Here is a 24,865-nt window from a genome sequence, read left to right as displayed (position 1 = left end):
ATTCATCCAAAAGAATTGAGGGAAAAGCCACCACAAATCACTTAGCTTGATGATATATTTCATGTGTTCACTAGGTTTGAACACTGTAGGTATGACAAAAAGGCTATACAGTTTGGCTAAGGTACTTGGTCATGTCCTCTAGTGTAGATATAAAATCAGCTAGTTAGAGATTAAAGAAAACAGTGAACCAGCAGAGAGCCATTTCAACCAAGTTTTTGAAAATTATTCACTTGATAAGGAAGAAGAGTACTACAGAATTTATGACTCCATAAAGAGTTGAAATGGCAGGTTCACTTAGCCAAACTGAATACACTTTCTACCATAGAATCTTACCTAGAATCTCAATGGGATGTGATCATTGAGATCTAGAGGTTCCAAGTTGTTAATGAGAGTGGGAATTGGGAAATGAATCTCCAAAATCTGTTATATACTATTCATTAGATTATAACTTTCCGTGTAATTCATATTTTTGTTCAACTATTCCCATAAAACAACTAATAAACAAATGTATTTTAGCATTTAGAAAATTTTATTGAGCTTTTCAAACATGGTAATCTCTCCAAGAAGAAAAGAATCCATCTTGTCTTACTTTGAGCTTAATGGGAAAAAAATGATTAGCTTTCACAAAATAATTCAGTGATTATAATATAAAAACGCCACATAAAGATATTTTTAATGTTAAAAATTGGGGGGAAGCTTCATTAGTTAATGAGTCTGAACCAAAAGACAGTAGTTTGTTGGTTGTTTTGGAGTTACTTCATATACTACAGTTGACCATTTAACCTATAAATTATAAATGAAAAAGAAACTTGCTCAGAAAATGTTTGATGAAAGATTCAAATGTGTCCCTTAAGTTCCAACTTTTGAGCCTGTATAAAGACAACCAAGATACCAATAGAGAGTTCTAGTCTATGTAGGACCTGGCTGAGTCCAATCTGTTGGAACAAATTAAGTTTTTCAGAATCTCTTTAGCAAGATATTTTTTTTCAATAACATATGAAAATTCCCATTAAGCCAAAGGAAAAAATGAAATAATATATTCCGATAATAGATCATATTTTGAATAATCAATGTTGTACAATTCAGTCAACATGCATTAAGCTTTCACAAGGCAGAAGGCACTGGGATAAGTGCTGGGTATATCAAGACAAAATGGAAATCAATACCTTCCCCTCAAAAAACTTATGTTTTACTTAAGGAATCAAATATATAAACATGTAAATAATTATGTGATTTCTGTGTGTGTGTGTGTGTGTGTGTGTAAAAAGAGAGCACCATCTATTGGGTTACACTTCTGTTCCCCTCCCCTAGCCTAATTTGCTCCAGGAATAAAATTCTTAGTTATAGATCTTATTTTTTCCCCTTTCATCTCCTTTGTTCCCTTCTCTCCTTTTCTCTTTGTTCCCTTTTTCCCTTTTTCTCTCATTTCCTTCCTTCTAACTTTCCTTTTCCTCTAATTTCCTTCCTTTTAACCACCCTTTTCCCTTCTTTTCCCTTCCCTTCCCTTCCACCTTTGCTTTTCTTTGTCATTTTCTTTCTTTTATTCCTAGTCATCCTGGATTCATGAAATGCCACACATGCCAATGACTTTCATAAGTGTGGGAACATAAGCATGGCCCAGGCAACTTGGACAAAATTCAACAGTGAATAATTATTCTTTTGTTTCTTTTTATTATTTTAAATAGAGTATATCTTACCTATATCTATTTTTTACTGATACACAGAAAGACTGATGATTAGTGTATTTTTAATCCTACTTTGCTCAAAGTATTAGCTATCTCAATGTCTTTTTCTTAAATCTCTAGTATTCCCTTAAAAATAATCATGTCATCTACAGTTATAATTTTGCTTCTGCTTTGTCTATATTTTTTCACTTGATTTCTTATTGTTGTCTCATTTCCGCAGCTAGCATTTCTAGTAATTTATCAAAGATAATAAACACACAAACACAAAAGATAATAGACAGAGTGGACATTACTAATAAAGTCTTTTAAGTGCATAAAATCAGATCTCATTTTATTGAGTAAGTTTCCAATGTTTTTCTATTACAAATAATCCTTAATTTTGATTTAAAAATTTTTAAAAATGATATTAATGAAATATCTATATTTTTGCATATTATTACATATATATTGCATATTATTGCATAAATTAGTACTTTATTTTATCAAAGAGGCTTTTTATAAATGGCTCTTTCACTGTATAACTACTAATATAATCATCTAACTTTTACTTACATATTTAATGACTTTATTATATTATACACTAATATTTTCTGGTCAATTATACTTTAAAATGGTATATATATCTGCCATATTCATAATGAATAGTTTAAATATTTGTATAACACTTTTGCCAATGTTTTAGTTATTTATATGTTATTATTAAAGGGTGATATTGACCCTTTTTTTCTTTCTCGATATTATCCCTCCCTGGTTAGGGTGTCAATGAATATTTTTCTCATAAAATGAATTTGGTTGGGTTCCTGTCTTGTCTATTCTTGGAAAAAATATTTTGCCTTTTCCCCATTTTCCTTTGTCATCTTCTTTTGTAATATAGTTTGGAGAGTAACATTTCTCCTCCTCCACCTGAGGAAAAGTTCATTGTGCCTTAGATGATGAAGTAAATGTTGATTTATACATGCTTGCCCAGGTGATCTGACGAAAGAGTTCTTCGAAATTAGGTGCCTTTGCCTTCCTATTTCACTCTCTGTACATAGGTCAGAGACCACAAATAGGGCTGAAAGTGAATTTTCTCAGACCAAGACATGACAACAGAGAAGACAATAGTGAACCATCAAGAATTTCTATAAATAAAGAAGACAGAGTTTGATGAGTGTTTTCCTACATAGCCAGAGAAGGGAAATCATGGAAAATATTTCTGATCTCCAACATCCTGTGTAGAGGAAGAAGAATCTTGGCTTCCAATGTAGTGTGATTATAGTATATAGCCTTCTAGCAGAGAAGGGAGATTTCTTGGATAATACCTAATTTAAGGCTTATATCTAAAATAACATCACGGTTGAAAGTTTGCAAAGCAGGGGATTTTCTGAGCAGTACGACTCAGAAAAAGAAGAGAATCACCTCTGTGACTCCTCCATACTGGAGATGGGTAAAAGACTAAAACCAAAAAAAAAAAAGTGGTGCAAAAGAACAAACTCTGCTCCCTCCTGTTACTAATTTTGGTCTCTTGATTTTAGCTATTGTTTTTCCTGGACTCAGTCCCTTGAGGGGAAAAAAATAAAACAAAACAATGAAGTTATTGAATTAATACCGAATGATATCTCAAATCAAATTGAAGGGTTACCTGTCTTGTATGCAGTGTCTTCATTGAGACTTGCTGTGACAACAGTAGGACAGGTATGTGCATACCTTGAGCCCATTAAAATCCCTGAGGCAAAAGTGCTTACCAGTTTTCCATTTTCAAAATTCTCAAGAGTCAAGTGGAAACTCTGCTGTAACTAGATGTTAGGGAAAAAGCACACTATGTATGCTATACCTCTTCCAGTCTGATCAGCTGTACCATGAAAATAAACCTAGGCCAATGTATACTCTCCAGTGACCAAAGGAGATGAAGAATCTTATATGCATGTGTAACATTCCCTCTATTCAAGGCTTGACTCAAGGTATTAGCACTACACACATACCCCTTGAAATTATTTATATTCACTTTATATACATTTTGTATTTACTTACATGCATATATGTTGCTTCCCCTAAAAGAGTATCAACTTCTTAAGGCAGGGACTATTTAATTGTTTCTTTTTCTTTATATCCCCAGGGCACAGAATAATGCCTGGAACATAGCAAGAACTAAATTAATACATAGTGAATTGAATTGGAATTGTGTGTCCTTTAAATATTTGGTATTTGTAAATCCATCTAAGACAGGCGATTGTTTTTCTCCTCTTGAGAATTAATTTATTATTGTGTGATTTATCTTTATGAGGTTGGGTTTAAAGTCTCAAATTCATGTTTTATTAATTTGCTAATTTTATATTGTCAAACGGGGCAGAGCCAAGATGTTGGAGGAAAGGCAGTAACTTCTCGGTGCTCCCCACATGATCACTCCAAAAACCTCCAAATACTGCCATAAGACAATTCCTGGAGCAGCAGAACCCACAAAAGGATAGCATGAAATAATTTTCCAGCCAAAGATGGCTTACAAATTTGGCAGGAAAGGTCTGTTGTACTGGGGTGAAAGCAAAACACAGCATCACTGCTGAGTATGCAGATTCAGCCCCAGGCTGCACCAAAGAAAGAGATACCAGGAGCCTCTGAATCAGCTGCATCAATGGCTTCTTCTGGAAATAAACTCATGGTCTGGTAAGATGGCTGAGCCTCTGGCCAAGGGGAGATTACAGGTGTCTCCCTTTAAAGTACTATATAAATGTAGTTTACTATTAAAAAAAAAAAAAGATGAGCAGGATGCTTTCTGAAAAACCTGGACAGACTTACATGAGCTGATGCAAAGTGAAATGTACTATATACAAAATAACAGCAATATTGTAAGATGATCTGCCGCAAATGACTTAGTTATTTTCAGTAATGTAATGATCTAAAACAACTCTGAAGGACTTATGAAAAATGCAATCCATCTACAGAGAAATAACGGATGGTTTCTGAATACAGATGGAGGTGTATTTTATTGTTGTTAGTTCCTTTTACTAAAGTTTTTTTATCTTCTATGTTTTGCATGACTGCACATGTATGCACATGAATTTCTTGAGTTCTTAAGGGGAGAAAGGAAGAGAATTTGGAACACAAAGTTTTAAAAATAGATGTTACAATTTGTTTTTACATGTAAGGTAGGGAAATTCTAAATAAACAAATGAATGAAAAAATAAATGAGTGGAAAAATAAATAGATAAATGAATAAAGTTTTAAAGATTAAAACAATTATATTGTAATAGCAATTCTGAGATAACTCTACCAGCTCACACTTTCGAATTGGATTGGTTTCTCTCCATGGTTTAACTCTCTATAGCTATGGCTAACTCTCTATCTCTCAATTAAAAACACCCCTCTTTTCTTATGTGTCTGATCCTTATTGGATGCAGTGTCTTCAAATATTTAACTTATTTCATTTAAATTCTTGATTTCATTGGCATCTAATTTGGAATTCTGGTCATTTTTCTTATTTCTTCTCCATTTGCTGTTAATTACCATATACCATTCTCTCTCTCTCTCTCTCTCTCTTTCTGTTTCTCTCTTTCTCCCCTTCCTTTGTTCCCTCCTCTCCCAAATAAAAAATTAGTTAACAATTTATCATTTAATTGATCTTTGGTAAAAGAAGTTTCTTTTATTTATAAGCTCAAAAATCTTTTTGTTTTTAATTCTGTCCTGTTTTTAATTTTCAAAATTTCTACTTTTGTTCTTATTTTAGTTTCATTAATTTGTTGGTTTTCTTGCTTTATTAAGCCCTTCTCATTGGAGAGAAAATAATGGATACTGTACTTGACTTGGAGTCAGAGAAACCTAGGTTCAAATCCCACTTCTGACCCTAATTAAATGTATGACTATTAATAGGTCACAAACTTTTCAACCTTCATTTTCCTCATGGGTAAAATGAATATAATAAAGCCTGTACTGCCTATCCTAAAAGGTTATCGCGTGAGAATCAAATGAGAAAATGATGCTAAGGGAGACGTTTGCATCTTCTTGTTAGGAGGCGAAAATGAGGTAATGAGTCCAAGGAGAGCATTTGTATGCTAAAGGATGGATAATGAATGGTCAGATCACATGGGAAAGCATAAAGGTAATGTAAACAAATATAAAAATTTAATGTATCAATTGTAGATTTTAATATAATAGACAAGGGATAAAGTTAATAAAAATAACTGATAATTGCATAAGATTTTAAAGCAAGTTATCTTTAAAATCAATTTATTTACGTTTAAAATGTATCCTCTACATAATTTTAGTTGCATGCTTTAATTTTTGTTTAATTGAAATTTTCATTAATATAATTATTTATTGATTCTATGATTTCTTCTTGCCCCTTAATATTTTTTAGAGGTAAACATTTTTGCCATTTTGGGGTGATGAAGGGAATAGGGACATAGATGTAACATCTTGTACAATCATTTTGGTCAAAGACTCTATGTATGTAGGTGGGTATATGTACATATATACACACATATATACATATATATTCACACACACACACATATATACATATATATATATGCACACACATATACATACATGAAAGGGAGTTTGGTGGATTTGTGAAGGGATTATGTTCTGATTTTTTAAAAAAGAAAATGGATTTTATAATTATAGGCCAATAGACTTTTTATTCCTATTAGAATTCTAGAATGCATGATTAAAGGCATAGTTAGTGAACATTTAAATAAGGAAGGACTTATTAAAAAAGAGGAAAATATCTTCCTCAAGAACAGATACACCAGACTAGCCTCATTTCTTCTTTTTCTCTTGTTAAATACAATAGCTAAATTGATTGCTTTGAGGCTTTATCTAGACAAAGTTTACCTAAATTTGGAGCAAAATGTGATGCTATTAATGTGGAAAAGATGGAGAGAAGTGGGCAAGATAATAGTTGCCATTAGGTTGATTAGAAGTGGTTGGGGGGCAGCTAGATGGTGCAGTGGATAAAGTGCTGGCCTTGGATTCAGGAGAACCTGAGTTCAAAATCAGCCTCATACACTTGACACAACTTGCTGTGTGACCCCAGGCAAGTCACTTAACCCTCATTGCCCTACAAAAAACACACACACACACACACACAAAAAAAAAAAGTGGTTGAAAATCCACTATTTGGTTTTCAATACTTCAATGTCATTTCAGGAGAAAGACTGCAGTGGAATTTCTCAGGTATCTGTACCTGACTTTCCTATTTGTTGTTGTTGTTGTTTAATCAACAGCCTAGGTAAAGGCATAGATAGCATAGTTATCAAATATGCAGGTGACCCAAACCTGGCAAGGATTGATAATATACCACATAATGGAGTAAAAAATCAGGAAGTTATTGATAGGTTGAAATATTGGATCTAATGCAATAAATGACATTTAATGCAAATGTAATGTTTGAACAAGACATCCAAGAAGTTGATTTCACAGCACATAATGTAATAGAAGAAATGAGCTCTGGAATTCGAGGACCCATAAGTTCCTTGAGAGTATTGTTTTTCATCTTTTTGTACCTATTGCTTAGCACAGCTGCTGCTTCATACTAAGTTCTTTATATATACTTGTTGATTGATGAATTTATTTTTACATAGCTTCTGACACTATTGATAGGAACTTGAACGAGTTATTTAATTTCTTTGTGTCCCTGAGACTAATATGTAAAATCAAGAGACTGAATGTACTAGATGACCTCTCAGGTAGATTCCAGCTCCAAAACCATGGTCCTGTCATCCTAAGTTAAAGATAGGGAATAGTAAATTCAGTGCAGGGGCAGTAACTATACATTTCTGGTATTTGTGAATTTTTAACCCCTTCTCCGAATTTCCTGGAAAAAAGGTTGAACCATTTCAAAATCTGCTTGGGACAAGAAGAACCTGGGAACTTTAAAGGTATCTCACTGTGTCTGGATGAGAGAAAGCAAGGGGTATTTGTAAAGAGACAGGGAGAGACAGAGACAAACTGAGATATAGGGCCAGAAAGAAAGAGGCAAACAGAGATGAGAGAGAAAGAGAGAGAGTGGGAGAGTGGGAGAGAGAGAGAGAGGGAGGGAGAGAGAGAAAGGTAGCAAAAGAGGGAGATAGAGTTAGAAAAGTCGATAGATAAGCTATGGTGATCTGGTAAGTAAGAACATCTGGCAGAGTAAGTTCCAGGATCAAGGACAGTGAGACAAGCTAGCATCATGGAAGCCCCACTTTATGGATTAAAGAAATCATTGTCCTTTATTGAGATCTGTGGCAAAAGGGGGGAAGGGAGGAGTTTTCTCTTTGTCCTTTCTTCTCATGCTTAATCATTATCTGGTTGTTTTCCTGCATTTCTTTAAGTTGTGTTTCAACTTGATTTTACCTTTTCTCTGCATAAAAAGTATGATTGCCTATGAATGTTGTATGTTGCTTGTGTGTACACTGTTAACACCCATATAATGTGGGAAAGCTAGTGAATAATTTAGCCAGAAAGTCTCATTTTTTTAGCCTGGACACTTATAAGCTTATATTATTTATCGTTAAGAATTGTTGAGTATTTTTAAAGGTTTCTAATCTTTGCAGAGGAAAAAAAAGTTGTCTGATCTACCATTCTATAAAAACCTTGGCTCTATCTTTTAAAATGTTTCAACTAGAGAGATCACTAAATGATACCTGTCAAAATCCATTCAAGGAAAAGAGGAAAAGGGTGTGACTAGAGGGCAGGCTCCACCCATATCCCTATAGAGAGCAGGGTGGTATGGGAGAATAGGCCCAACCCTTTCTCCTTGGAGAAACCAAACTCTATGCTTCACAGAATCATTTGCTGGTAATCCAGATGAATCAATAGAAACAACATGAAAGCTTAGGCAATTTTAAGCAACCTTATGACATGTAGCATTCCTGACTAGAAAAACGAGAGCTTTGTTATACTGGTCAGAGTATTTTGGAGTGTTGTCTTCATTTCTGAGTTCCACACTTTATAAGGGATATGGATTATTTAACAAGTGTCAAGAGACCATTCCATGAATGGAATGGGCTGCCTGGGGAAAGTAATGGATGCCTCCTCACTTGAAGTGTTTAAGCATTTGCCAGGTATGCTGTAGAGGGAATTCTGGTTCAGGTATGGATGGGTATTACTACATGATGTCTGAGGACCTTTCCAACACTGATATTCTGTGAATGAAGTGGAAAGAGAATCGACTCTGGAATCCAGAGATCTTGATATGATTCCTAGTTCTCCCATTTAATAGCTAGATGATAACAGACAAGTTAAGCTATAAAATTGGGGTAACAATATTTGCATTACTTTACTTATTGGGATGTTCAAGGAAACCATTTTGCAAACCTTAAAGCACTATGGAGCACCAAATGGTCATTATAAATGTGGAAATCTTTTTATTATTTTATCTGACCTACATTTTTAGGAAGACTACTAAATTATATGAGGTGCCACTATTACAGACATTCCATTATAGAATGGCCAGACAGGAGGGTGTAAATATTTTTTCCCCACTTTTCTTTCTGGAATATGAGAAGAAACTACTTTGTAATTGGATGTGTTTGTGTGTCAGTGCTTTATAATATGGTTATTATAAAGGTATCCTTGTCTCTTCCTTTCCGGTATTTTTAAAAAGCTTTCATTTACTGTTTGAGCAATTCCAGGAACTACTCACCTGTGGTTCATAGTATTGAAAGGGCTTTATAATGCAATCCAATTTGCAGGGTGATTACAAACCTTTGTACAATTTTCCAAGAAAACTCTGGTGTTGCACTGTGATGGACACATGCCCCAGGTCTCTTTTTGATAATCACAGAGGGGGATACACTTGACAATATAACAGCAAGACTTCAAAATAATATCCAGGAACTAGGTGAAGAAAATGTTTCAGGGGACAGTTGTATGTGGAACATGGACTTGAGGGAAAAGAGCTTCTTGCAAAAGTGGTGGGGTGCCCTGTATATACCCACAGGCTGCATCTGAACCAGGCTGGTTGGGAGATCCAAGCTTGGGCAACTCCTAGAAGTACCAATTCTGATGCTACCTGATTGTACTATGAGGTGGTATTGTAAGAACAACAACACTTATACAGAGATTTTCAGTTAGCAATGTCTTTAAGAAACTTTCCTTCTACTGGGATATGGGGAAGGCACCAGAAAATTTACACTGATAAGGGAATACTGTGTACATTCAAAGCAAATTCAGGGTTTGGAGAAGAGTACAAATGACTGGAGACATGGAGGAAAATCTTGTGTAGGAGGAAGCTGGTTACTAAGCTGAACCTTAGACAAAATCAGATTCCAAGCTGTAAAAATAAGGGGATTGGATGTTCTAGGCATGGGGACAGGCTGTTCAGAGGCACAGATATGACATAAAATGTCCTCTGTGAAGAAGAACAAATAGGTCAGTTTGGCTGGAATGTGGAATATGTGAGAGGGAGTGATGTAAAATGGGTCTGGAGGATAGGCTGGAGCCAGATTTTGAAGGAATGCCAAACAGCGGAGTTTGTATCTTCTCCCTAAAGCAATGGGAAAGCACTGAAGTTTCTTCATCAGGAGAGTGACAGGGTCAGACTTGTCCTTTAATACCAGTTTGGCAACTTGTATCCACAGTTCCTAGTTCTGCCCCCTGGGACAAAGCAGAACAAATCTAATCCCTTTTCTACCTTTGGAGCTGGGACTCCTAAGTCCCAGATCCAATATTTACTATTATCTGTGAATGTCACAATCTCTGATCTTCAGCTTCCTTATCTGTTTTATAGAGATAATCATGTTTGCACTACTTATGTACCTGAATTGTTGGGAAGAAAATCCTTTGCAACACTTAAGTATTGTTTAAAATGAGTTAGAAATTCTTATTGTTATTACTATTATGCTATGCACAGCCTTTATTGCTTATTGTATGGCAGAGGATTGAGACCATTTTTTGGTGGCAATAATATACTTAGCTACACTTGCTGTATTAAAAAAAAAATTGCCAGTAGAATCGAATAGGTTGGAAGTTCACAGGCCCAATCCTGACCTTGAGCCATTAAATAACCACCCAAGTCGGCAGATCCTAGATCAATGAGTCCCAACATGGAACTGATTGTAAAATGCAAGAGAACATATATTGGGTAATTAAGGATGACCGATTTAAGGAGAATGAAAATCATGGAAGATTCCTTTTCAATAGTACAAACATGATAAGTAGGAGTGGGGAGAGGTTGGGGTCTATACTGGTGATTTCCTCTGTATAGGAAATTCTGAGCACAGAAACTCCTCCTACTGATATACATGGTCAACCCTCTGTGAGTTAGATTTGTAGACAATTTTCTGAGGGGCACTAAGATGTTAAATGCCTTGCCCGAGGTCATACAGTTAATATGCATGCATTGAAATAATCACAGGGTCTAAAAACAATTGGTGGCATGTTGGATAGAGTGCTATGCTAGGTGTGGAGTCAGGAAGGCTTACCTTGCCCAGTGAAAATCTGACCTCAGACACTTACCAGCTATGTGGCCCTGGGTAAGTCACTTAACCCTGTTTGCCTCAGTTTCCTCCTATGTAAAATCAGCTGGAGAAGGAAACGGCAAATCACTCCAGTATCTTTGCTAAGAAAACCCTAAATGGGGTTATGAAGAGTCAGATACAGCTAAACAACAAGAAAAAACAATTAATTGACATTCCAAGAATAACTAGCTGTCAGTCTCATGGAATACTGCAACCACTCATGTCAGAAAAGTACAGGATGGGGCAAAAGTTATGAAATGGTTTCAATATTTGATAACTCTGTTATTTTTTGGTTTTAATTTATAATACCATAGCATAATATACAGTATATATAAAAATGAATTTGTATTATGTGTGAAAAATCAAATTCCTTAAATGGAAAAAAATAATTTTCAAAAAGTTATTAAAATATTGAAACTTTTGACCCACCCTGTAGAAGAATTATAGTTGAGTTCTATTGGATCCTATTGTCACTTCATTTTATCTTCACAATAAACCTGGGATATAGGTTTTATTATCCATATTTTACACATGAGAAAAATGAGGTAAACTGTTTAAATAATTTGCTCAGGGTTACATAGCTTAGTAAGTATCTAAGGTGTGATTTGCAGTCAGGTTTCCCTAACTCCAGGTCCAGTGTTCTATTCACTGTACCACTTGGGTAAACCCTAGGGATTGGAGACCTTGACTCAACCTCTCCTGGTTATCTTCCTTACTTCTATCTCCCATCTAGAGTCAGGCCCCCAAACAATCATGGGATTAGATGGCACTGTTTCACACTTGTAACACTAACTGTCCTATAGTGCTAGTGTTGAGATGTCTGTGATAGATACATAGGATTCATATCCTGTGGCATACATCCAGTTGTCACGTTTCACTTCTCCCAGATCAATGATGATAAAATAGTCCATGAATTCTGCCCAAGCAAGTCTGCTGTTGCACAAATTTCTAGATGAATAGCTAGCTGGAGCTAGTTTCGCCATTCTCTTAAATTCAGCACTACCTCTAGCAATCCCTCTGGAGTGACAGAGTGAGGTTGAAATATGTAGATTATAGTACTGACAAACTTGTCATAGATTCATTTAGTCTCAAACTCTGTTGCTCTGTCTCTAATCAGATTGTGTGTATCCTCCCAACCCCAGCCTGGTTCTCTCTTTTTCTGTCTGGAAAATTCTTGGGCCTCAGAAATGTGCCATTCAGACTTAGTACATTCTATAGCTTATTATTGCTATCACCATTCATATACCATAATTTGTGCAGCCAATCCCTAATTGATGGGCAATTCTTAGTTTCCAGTTCTTTGCTACCAAAAACCAAAACAAAATGGAAATATCTGCTATATTTGTTCCTTTTCCTTTTTAAAAATTTCCTTAGTATACAAAACTAATAGAAGTATTATTAGGTCAAAGGATGTACAGATTTTTAATAATTTATCAAATGTAATTTCAAATTGCTATACAGAATGATTGGACCAATCCATAGCTACACTAACTATACATTAAAATGTCCTTTCCCCCACAGTTGTCAATTTTCCTTTTTTTCTGTTAACTTATGCAATCTAGGAGGTATGAAGTAGAAAATGCTAAGGTATCTTTAATTTGTATTTCTCAAATTATTAATTATTTTTAGCATTTTTATATGACTATTCATAGCTTAGGTTTCTTCCTTAGAAAACTGCCTATTCATATTCTTTCACCATTTATCAACTGAGAAATGACATATTCACTTATTCAAATTGATAAGAATATATTTATTTATGCACATATACATATATGTTGTATTATATAATTATATTAAATTAATATAAAATTACTTTAAAAAAATTAATATTATCTATTAATACAATGTAATATTTTATACAGTTATTATAGTTATAATAGTCTGTGTATTGTGACACTTATCAGCAAAACTTGCTGTAAAGATTTTATTCCCAGCTATCTGTTTCCCTTCTATTCTTAATTATACTGGATTTTGTATAAATTGATTTTAATTTTACAAATTTAAATTGTCTTTTTGTGTGCCTGTGATACTTTCTATCCCTTGTTTGTTCATGAGCTATTCCCCTATCTGTAGATATGAAAGGTAACTTCTTCCTTGCTCCTATAAATTTTTTCATCATGTCATCCTTTATGTCTGAGTCATGTATTCATTTGAACCTTATCTAGACATATGGTATTGGATGTTGGTCTATACCTAGTTTCTGCCAAATTTTGTTCTAATTTTCCCAGTAATTTTTTTTCCAATAATGATGTGCATACTTTTTGGCCCAGCAATCCCATTATTAGGAATATAACTCAAAAAAAATGAAAGACAGAGGGAGAAAAAACCCTATACACATACACAGCCATCTGCAACATTTTGTAGGAAAAAAATTAGAAACAAAAAGGAAGCCCATCAATTGAAGAATGGCTAAACAAATTAAGGTATATATGTCATAAATAGTAGAAGGGATAGGTTCAGAGAAACCTAGGAAGATCTATAGGAACTGATGCAGAGTTCAGTGAGCAGAATCAAGAGAACAATTTATTTGACTACAACAGTGTCAAAAACAGGTTGGAAAAACCCAAGAATTCTCACCTATGCAATGACCAATCATACCTCCAGAAGAATGATAATGATAAACTAAATGTATTAATGTATATAATGAGATACATCTTTTCAAATATATGTTTTGCTCAACTATAGTTAGTTGTTAAAAGGATTAGAATTTATTTTTAGGGACAAAGAGTAATTGGAGAAAGGAGTGGCAGGGTACTGCTAATAAAAAAGAAAAGAAAGAAAATAGTACCGATGAAAACATTTTACAATTCACAGAAGAGAAGAGGAAGTTCAGAAGACCAGCGGCAAAATATTGGACCTACTATGCTAAATTTAATATATGCTTTTTTTTTTTTTGGTGAGGTAATTGGGGTTAAGTGACTTGCCCAGGATCACACAGCTAGTAAGTGTCAAGTGTCTGAGGTTAGATTTGAATGCAGATCCTCCTGGCTCCAGGGCCGGTGCTCTATCTGCTGCACCACCTAGCTGCCCCTAACATATACTTTTTTTAAAAAGCTCTAAACTGTATATAATAGAAATTAATGGTTTCTATACATAATTTTAATGTGTTTTTTGTACACAATACTGTGTATCTCCATTGATGTTTCTCAAGATCATCATCTAAAAATACAAAAAAGAGTTGTCAAAGGTTCTTAACTTCTGGAGCAAGCACTGTCCAATGGGAACTGTTTGATGCGTGAGACAGTGGGCCTGGTTGTGTTATTGTCTGTAAAGTAGAATATGACAAATGCAACCTGGACCTGAACAAGGGTAAGTCCCTCCGGATGACTAGTCTGCTTTGGGACTGGAATATAGAGAGTCTTACTTCTTACACAGTAAAGGGTTAGAGGACACTCACAGGACTGTCCAAGGAAGGAGTGTTGACTATATCTGCTTCTTGAGCTACTTCTTCCTTTTTGACAAAGATTCAAATGTTCCTTGAAGCATACCAAGTCTGGAAGTCTCATGCAACCATTACTTCAGTAACCTTGTATCCCCCATTGGAGGGCTACTTGGTCAGCAAGGAACAAGAAGGCTGTCTGGGCTATGGGTTCAGAGTTTGGGTTGTGTTGTGTGATAATACTATATAATCCCTCTCTCTTATGGCAGAGGTTCTTAACTTGTGATTTATGAACTTTTGGCTTTTTTTTTTGAAAACTGTGTTTTGATATAATTGCTTTTCTTTTTTTGCATTTAAAAATACTAATCTGAGAAAAGGGTACATAGGGTTTATCAGATTGCCTAAAGGGTCCATGACACAAGAAAAATTAAGAACCCTTGCCTTACGGAAAGAATGAGGAAAAAGGCCTGGTGGGAGCAATGTACAATGTACAAATTTCTGTATAGTTTGTATATGACTAAAAGTATACATGTTAATTCATTGGCAGAATGGATACTTCTTGTAGATAGAGTTTCATTTTGGTCTTTCTATTCCTAGTTCTTAGTATAGTCCCTGTTGTATAGTGGGTATTGAATAATAAATGCTTGGTCATAGATGAATTTGCCAAGATCAGGAGGCATCATGGTTTAGTGGATGGAATGCTGTACTTGAAGCCAGGAAAACATGAGTTTGAATCTCACTTCTGAAAATGACTAGTTGTGTGATAGGGGGAATTCACAACCTTTTTGGACCTTGGTTTCTCCATCCATAAAAGAAAGGGATTGAATAACGGTTAAATGAATTCCGAGGTCCCTTCCAGTTCTAAATATAAATCTCTAAATCCTCTGATACAGAATTTGATCTTTGAGACTAAACTAGAAGCAGTTTAGGGTAAAGGGCAGCTAGACAGCATAGTGAATAGAGTGCCGAGCATGGGCTCAGGAAGATTCTTCTTTATGAGTTCAAATTTGGCCTCAAATACTTACTAGTTATATGACCCTTGCTGGGCAAGTCACTTAACCCTTTTGTCTCAGTTCTTTATCTGTAAAATGATGTGGAGATGGAAATGGGAAACCATTCCAGTATCTTTCCAAAGAAAAACCCAAATAGGGTCACAAAGAGTCTGACATGACTGAAAAACAAAAACAAAGACAACTCAAGTTTAGGGTAAAGTCAAGGTTTGCTATGATACACATTCAAAGGGTAGGATTTCAGGGAGGGCAAATGGAGTTGCGTCCTAAGGTTAGGGAAGGTAGCACAGAGTCAGGAAAGAACATCCTCTGAAAGGGGGCAAGGAGAGAAGTTTTCAGAGAAATGATGGTTTGTTCTATGCATTGTGATATGATGGAAAGAGCCCTAGACCAACAGCTCTAGTTCCCTCACCTATAAAATATAATTCACTTCGACACATATTTACATTTTTCTGAGGACCTAATTTGCTCAGAGCACCATGCTGGGCAAAAACAAAAACAAAGTCCTGGTGTAAAGGAATTTTTATTCTATGAGACAGAGGGATTACACCTAGATTGTCTTGAAAATTCCTTCCAAGTTTAAATTTTATGATCTATGAACTTTCTTGCCAAAGGAGATTATTATTATTATTACTATTTTTTTTGGTGAGGCAATTGGGGTTAAGTGACTTGCCCAGGGTCACACAGCTAGTAAGTGTTAAGTGTCTGAGGCCAGATTTGAACTCAGGTCCTCCTGAATCCAGGGCTGGTGCTCTATCCACCTAGCTGCCCCAATTATTATTTTTAATGTCAGGTGGTTTTTTTAAGCAGTCATTCTGGGTTATGTGTTATATGGGGTATTGTGGAATCAAAGCAAGATGATACAAGGACCAAAGTCCTTGATGGTATATTTGAATACAAAACTGCATTCAAAACCTAGGACTACACATGGTTTTTATTCCTCATTCTCATCCTGTGTTTTTATAGCTGCAGAGACGCAATCATTGAGACCTCTTCAATGCTCTGGCAAGATGGCAAGTCATCTGGTAGGGAGACAACACTTGCACAAGTAAGTACAGAACATAAATAACTTGGTGTAATTTGTTTATTGTAATTAGTGAAGCCTGAAAATATATAATTTTCTTGCTTGACCTCATCTACCAATATCACTAAAAAACTGATTATATTCTGGAATAGTTAGAAGAACCTATCTATGTCTGCTTGCATGTCATAAATTGTGGTAGAAAAAAACCCCAAGGCTCAGAACCATTTTTGGAATCAGAGAATAAATTCTTATGTACAACAAACACTCCAAATGCTGAGAAAAATTCTGTGACTTTATGAGCTGCTGCTTTTGAAAAAGTATGATTCCCAATAGCTATTTAAAATGTTAAGATTTTAAAAAGAAAAAGAAAAAAACAAGATAGGTTTCCTGTCTTTTCTTTTCTTATTTAATGTATTATTTTACTTCTTGGCTTTGCTGATTCCATTCCTGGGCTTGCAAGATCCATCTACACAATTTTTCTTATGCACATTGTATAGTTTTCTAAATGATGAGGAAATTGCTCCCTAATATTAAAAGAGGTACACTTTGCAGAATCACACAATCTCAATTGGGAAGAACCTAAGAATCCATGTAGTCCAGCTCATATTTAAATATGCCTCCCTTCTACAACATACCTAATAAATAGTCATCCAGTCTTTGCCTGAAGACCTCCAATGATGGGAACCCACTGCTTCTCCAAGTATCTCTATTAGGAAATGTTCCCTTACATTCAGCCTAAATTTGCCTTTTTGAAACTTCTACCAATTACTCTTTGTTTTGCCATCTAGGACGCTGCAAAACAATTCAAATTCCTCACATGACAGTCTTTCAAATACTTAAAAATGGCTACTTTGTCTGTTATTAAGTCTTCTCTTCCGCAGGTTAAATGCCCTATATTTTGCATTCCATCCCCCTATCATATAATCTCAAGGCTTTTTGACTATACTCATTGCCCTTCTCCATGTTCTTTCATTTATCAATGTCCTTCTTAAAAGATGGTATCCTAAATTGACTATAATTATCCTTTCTACATTGCTACCTTCCCCATCATGGTTATGATATATTGCAAGTCAGCATAAGAAATCGAATGGGACTTATGAGGGAGTTTTGCAGAAGCTGTAGATGACAAGCAAAGGCTCCCAGCCAACACAGAAAACGTTTAGAAATGAATAAAATATATGTATTGTATAATATAAATATATTTTATATTATAATATTATAATTATGACTTCTTTGGTAAGAAGGGAGTGCCAAAAATTTTTACATGCATTTTCTAGCTTGTAGGGAAAGCATGTCCCTAATCCCTGTGATGTTGAAGGAATAACTGTACAGTTTTCCACATATGGTCTGAAAAAGTCAGTGGAAACATATAATGTGATGTTCATCTTTCTAGGCCTAAATACTATACTCTCAAGTAGCTCTAAGTCTCATGAGCTTTTTTGCCATATCATATATTGTCCTTTTTTTTTTTTTTTTGCGCGGGGCAATGGGGGTTAAGTGACTTGCCCAGGGTCACACAGCTAGTATGTGTCAAGTGTCTGAGGCCGGATTTGAACTCAGGTACTCCTGAATCCAGGGCCGGTGCTTTATCCACTGTGCCACCTAGCTGCCCCCATATATTGTCTTAATTGAGCTTACAGTGCCTTGGAACCTTCTGATAATTTTCAGATAAATGATGTGTACCTATGACTACAACAGTACCTGTGAAGTTAAATTTGTTTGGATATAAAATGTTCTGGCTTTGTTGAAACATTTGACATGACTCATCCATTCTCTGTATTAGTTGTCCTTCCTAACTTTGTGCTAAGTTTGATGACCATTCCATATTATCTTGAATCAAGTTAATAATAAAAATGTTCAGCAGCAAAGGTTCAGGTTCAGATTTTTAAATTTCTCCCCTGGAAACCCGCAACAGATCTCTTGGAAAATAAAGATATCTCACAGTGAGCATTCCTCCTTCAAAGATCTCTACAGTTTCTCTATCAGTCACAACAATGAAGGCTCCTTGCTGGATGCTATCAGCAAATTTGGCATTCTAAAGTTCTTGGTGTCACTAGCAGCTTTATTCATTCAGGTAATTTCTCTTAGTTGCAGCTAAGCCCAAGGGTGCAACAAATCTGTATTTTGGCAGTCTCTTTGCATAGATGTAGTATGTGTGTTTTGTGTTACCCACATAAGTTATATGGGTTCACTTGGGTTTTTCGAGATGTGGCTCATAAAAAGGTGGGGAAGAGGAATGAAGGGAAGAGGGAGGGAGGAAGAGAGGGAGAGAAGGAAGGAGAAGAGAGAGAGAGACAGACAGAGAGATTGAGAGTCTTCCCTGCTCATCTTCCTCATCTGGTTCCTGCCAAAAGAGGAAGCAGAAGTTTGGTGACAGAATCTGACCACTAATCTCTCCTCAAAGAAGGGTATATCAGGCTGGAATTATGTCTCTATGCCCCCGGCCCAAATAGTGATAGTATAGGGAAAACAATTTTAGGTTGAAGCTGTGCTCTTGATAGTTATCCACTAATGGGGAAAGAATACTTCAAGGTATACATATGAAAGGCTTGACTCCTTTCCCACCAAATGCTAGTTACAAAAAGACCACATGTAGGAATTAACAAGTAGAAATAAGAGAAAGTCTACAAATAAGGGTATAACAGACAATACACAGAGAATGAATGGGCTCTCCCAGTGGGTGTAAGATATTTTAGCTTAACCAAGAGAAAGAATCCCAGTTCTTATACTATGGGAAATCCCCCAAGTCTCTAGTGCAGTAAGTTTGGGAGAGAGAAATGATTGAGGAAGTAATTCCTATATATGATACCTTCTTTCCCGAGTCTTTCTCTTCCTTCAAGGATCTTGCCCTGAGAAGAGTTTGGAACTTCTCTTTATAGTCTAGAAGCCATGAGGCCAGAATACTTTTTCCAAGATCTCATCAACTCCACCCCTTACACAGGTGTGGAACATTAAGCAATCAAGCTCCACCAATGAAGAGGGTCTTAGCAATTAGGGTTATGCACCTGGTTGTACAGGTAAAAGTCATCAGAGTACTCTCTGTCCTATTAGGAATATGGTTCTCTAGTAAAAACAAACAAACAAAAAACTGTTAGACTAGGAATTGCTAATTGTGACTATTTTCTACACCCTCCCATCAAACTTGGCTTCACAAAATATTGTCCAGGGATCAATAATCCTTACTGTGTGTTGTTAAAAGAGTACAAGTCACCCACTCCAGATTCTCATATAATGACAACAAATTTGTAATATTCTTCTACTATCATGTGTCCACAACGAAGGTTAGTCTAACATATCAAGAACATGGGTCAGGTGTACTGATATACCATGAAGAAGGGAGAGAGGGAGGTTATTGAGCATTCCTACTGACCTTTCCTACTTTCCTATTCTTCTCAGGTCAAAAGCCAAAGGTAACAGTCCCTTGGAGTATGCTGCTATGCTGAGACCATATACTTGGTACACATATGAGCATAGTAGAAGGAGCACTAATTTTTGAGTCCAAAGACCTCAGTACAAATCTCACCTCTAGTGCTTACTACATCTGTGACAATAGGCAAGTCCTCAGTTTCCTCATCTTTAAAATGAAGGGGTTGAATTAGATTTCCTATGATACTATGACCCTTAGTATCCCAGCATCCACTTGTTTAGTTACTGGGAAAAAAATACTGCTTTTTCTCTCACATTGTGTCTCATATGTCACAATGTGGTTCAGGTGGGTTGGTTTTATTAGGATAACCCTAAATCACCAACCTCCCTAAGGTGAAGGGGGTGGGTGGGAAAGCGATCTACTTTTCTAGTTCTCTAGAATATTTTGCTTCTGGGATACTACGTCTTTGGGAGAAGAGAAGGAGTAGCTTCTCTACTTCTTAATCACTAGATGCCATTGAGCACAGGTTTCTCTGCAATGTGGAACCAGTGCCTTATTTACACAGCTGCTACTAATAAAAAAAAAATGGAACCCTTTTGTAATGCTGCCACTGATGACAGGATCGCCAGGTTTATTTATTTGCCCCCGTATGTAGTGAATGGTTCTATTTCAAGAGGTGTTAATTTGACCTGTGTCTAAGTCTAATCTGTGAAATAAACTACAGAAAAACCATGATCTAGTCTCTATTTTTTCCCCCTAGATGTGATGATCCAAACAGAATCCATAAATCTCTTAGGTCATTAAATCATTATCTTCTTTCTTTGCCCTTCAGCATAAAGCACAACTTAATGTCCAACATTCTTCTTCGTCTACAGAGGACTTTGGAAAGCATTGCTATCTGGGATTGGCACTATAAGGTTTTGCTGACAATAATATGGATTCATAAAACTCAGACTTTTCCTACAAAGCTTCAAAGGTTTCATGTACAGTCCTAGGGAATGGATGGACTATCTGTGTGTCATCTGAGGGCTACTTGATGTATTTTTGAGAGACATCAAAAGACATTGGTCACTAAGGGAAGGATATTCTTGTTTGATTACTTGTAGTACCTGCTTCATGGTTGTAAGAATCAAATCAGTTTATGTGTGTGTATTGCACGTGACAAACTTTAAAGCACTATATAAATGTCAATAATTATTCGCTGAAGTGTAGGCTTCCAGCTGTGATTTGCTTTACTGAATAAAAATGTTTTATTTTTGGTAATCAACAAACTATAATTTTAGTAAAGCTTTATGGCCTCTGTACATTTCACTAATCATTCCACTGTAGAGATAGATTGTTGGCTATAGACAACTGTTTGTGAAAGCTTTCTTCTTTTCATCAAGGATGCCATCAAATATGTATGTAGATCGGGGGCAGCTAGGTGGTACAGTGGATAAAGCACCGGCCCTGGATTCAGGAGGACCTAAGTTCAAATTTGGCCTCACACACTTGACACTTAGTAGCTGTGTGGCCATAGGCAAGTCACTTAACCCCCATTGTCCTGCCCCCCCCAATATATATATATATATATATACATATATATATACATATATATATATATGTGTGTGTGTATATATATATATATACACACACACATACATACATACATACATACATATATATGTAGATGATTCTCATAAAGATTTTGTAAAGATGAGAAAGTATGAATGTGGATTGGTAGTTATTGATATTTGGTTTGACAGGGGTAATAATATCATTCATGATTGATTCAAATCTTTTAATATCTTCCCCTCCCTAAGATTTTTTTTGTTTTTGTTTTTTTGGTGAGGCAATGAGGGTTAAATGAATTGCCTAGGGTCAGACAGCTAATAAGTGTCAAGTGTCTGAGGCCAGATTTGAACTCAGGTCCTCCTGAATCCAGGGCTGGTGCTTTATCCACTGTGCCACCTAGCTGCCCCCCCTCCCTAAGATTTTTTATGATTGTTCATTATATTATCTTGGTCTGATCCAGCCCTTTTTTTTTTTGACATTCTTAACTATTTCAAATTATACTTTTTGCAGATTTGAGATTGAGGTATTTGGTATTAGGGTCCAAGTCTGATGTTTTCTTTGGCAGTGAAGATAAGAATAATCTTTATAGAAATACAGATAAATGTGTTCCATTTATCATAGTTCCAGAGCTAAGAAGTAAGCCAGAGGACACCTGATTTAACTCTTTTATTTTATAAATGAGGTAACTGAGACTCAGGGAGGTAGTGGCTTTCCCAAGATAGGTAACAAAAATTGAATCTATTTGTTGCCCTCCTTCCAAATTTGTTGATAAACATTTCCAGTATAATTTGGCTCAGTTCAATCTTATGCTACTTCTTTTTACTTATAATGTTCTTCACTATTTTATTATTGATAATCTCTTGCCTTTCTTTTTAGTATTTTACAAATGATGTTGTATTAAAAATTGTGTGGATCTTTGTTGCCATATTTCTGTGTTTGGCAAGGACATCAAGAGCCCAAGGAGGTTGCTATTGTTATTTTGGGGGGAGGATTTCTTGGCCTTCTGTTTTGTGGCTGTTATGTATGAGTTGACATTTGGTGATAACAAGGTCTATTTTTTTTTTAACCTCTTGTTCTAGTTCTCATTTTGGGGATCAAAGGCTTATTTGAATTGGTCAAATAATGTCAGTTATTTGCAAATTCTTATCTTTACAATTTTTATTTCATTTTGACTTTTACTTTAACTAGTCTGAGGTTTGATTACACTCAGCTGATTTTGATATGGCTCCCACATCTGTAACCAGTCATTAAATCTCCATTAAGGAGAACAAAAATCCAGAAAAGGAATCAAGAATTCATCTATTTTAATATATTTATTGTATATTCTCTTGCCAGGTACCATCTCCCTCTTTCTTTGCTTCTTTTTTGACTCTCCCTCCTAATCTAATCAGTGATTTTGCACAGGAATCATGGGAACATACGTTCAGAGTTGGAAAGGACCTTAGATAATATCTAATTTAACTCCTTGATTTTACAGATGAGGAAAGTGAGCACAAGAGAGTTTAAATGTTTTACTTAAGATCAAAAGGGTTTTTTGTTTTGTTTTTAGAGAAATTAAGCTTTATACTAATCAGTTTTCTTAACTTTTTTTTTATACAAAGTAATTTCTTTTTTTTAGTAGAGAAAATCCTGGTCAGAACAGTACCTGTTTGTTTTAATTGAATCAAAGTCCAATTCTTTGCTCAGCCCAGGGGAAGAAAAAACAAAACAAAAACAACATCATGATCATCATCAACAACAACAAAACCTTCTACCCCTCAATATGAAAGATATTTCATTTAGGTAATGCATCAATACATAAACTCCAGTTGTGGTTGTTTTTTTAATTATTATTTTTTAAAGTAGTTTAAGTTAGAAAATGTGTACCTTTAAAACAAGGAACAAAATAATTCAAGACTAATATATTTTTGTCTTTTGAGGAACTATGCAAGGAAAAAAATTTTTTTTTTTTTTGTGAGGCAATTGGGGTTAAGTGACTTGCCCAAGGTCACACAGCTAGTAAGTGTTAAGTGTCTGAGGCCGGATTTGAACTCAGGTACTCCTGAATTCAGGGCCAGTGCTCTATCCACTGCACCATCTAGCTGCCCCAGGAAAAAATATTTTTAATTATTTTTGTAAAAACACAAATAAATAAAACTCCAACCCGTAGTCTTAAAACTAAAAAAAACAAAACAAAAAGAATTCTTGCTAAACAAATGAAATGTTAGGAACAGACCTCTGCACAAAGTGGCAAAGTCACAAGAGATAAGATTTCAATCCATATTCTCTGACTCAAAATTCATCATTCTTCCACTGTAACATGCTGTCTTAGTGTATGGAATTTTTCAAGTTAGAAACTTGTAGTTAAAAACTAGCAACTGGGGGCAGCTAGGTGGCGCAGTGGATAGAGCACTGGCCCTGGATTCAGGAGGACCTGAGTTCAAATGTGACCTCAGACACTTAACACTTACTAGCTGTGTGACCCTGGGCAAGTTACTTAACCCCAATTGCCTCACCAAAAAACAAACAAACAAACAAACCCATAGCTACTGCTTTCTTACTACCTACTTGATTGTAAACTCAAAGGAAAGAATACCAAGCAGTCTGGCTTGAAAGCCCAAACTCTCCTATGGCACTTGAACTGACCTGATCCTAGAGTTGCCCTGAAAGATAGAATCCAAGAAAAACTTGGTGTAACAACTTGCCAAGTTCTTGGATTAGTCTTTTGCCTATCATGGACTCCATCCTTCTGCCATAGTCTAAAGATCATTTTATTCAAGGCTCTGGTTGTATTGCTCTCTTGCCCTTCCTAGTCTATTTTGAAAGTGTCAGTACTGACTGATGTGTGTTCTTATTTTTTTGAGGGGTTGGGGGAGGGAAGGGAAGCTATTCCAATTTTACTTGGGGGCAGCTAGGTGGCCCAGTGGATAAAGCACTGACCCTAGATTCAGGAGGACCTGAGTTCAAATCTGACCTCAGACACTTAATACTTAAACTTAAGTGACCCTGGACAAGTCACTTAACCCTCATTGCCCTGCAAAAAATAAAATTAAATTTAAAAAAAAGAACAATAACAATTTTACCTGATAACCAAAATTTACCGAGAACTGACTGATCCCCACCTACTCCCCAAAACTACTCCCCACTCCCCGGCCAATGAATTGCCTGGGGCTAACCAATCTTTGTCAATTCCAGACTCTTGATTGTCTTATGGATCCGCCCCCCCCCAAAAAAAATCCCCTCCCAAAGATTCCCCTCCTTACTCCCTGGATTTTAGGTTATTATGTAAAAGGGTCCATTTACATTAAGAAGTTTCGATTTAAAGTAGCTTCTGTACTTAACTCAAGGGCAATCTCAGAGTTCCTTTTTGTTCTGTTACTCCATATAAATCTTGTCATCAGTTCCCATCTTTGGGTATTCCTAGCATTCTTGCTTTTTGATACTCCAAGTT

This window comes from Dromiciops gliroides, chromosome 4, assembly GCF_019393635.1.
Source record: "Dromiciops gliroides isolate mDroGli1 chromosome 4, mDroGli1.pri, whole genome shotgun sequence".
NCBI classification, from domain to species: Eukaryota; Metazoa; Chordata; class Mammalia; order Microbiotheria; family Microbiotheriidae; genus Dromiciops; species Dromiciops gliroides.
The sequence above is the reverse complement of the archived record's forward strand: the minus strand, read 5'-3'. Positions refer to the sequence as shown.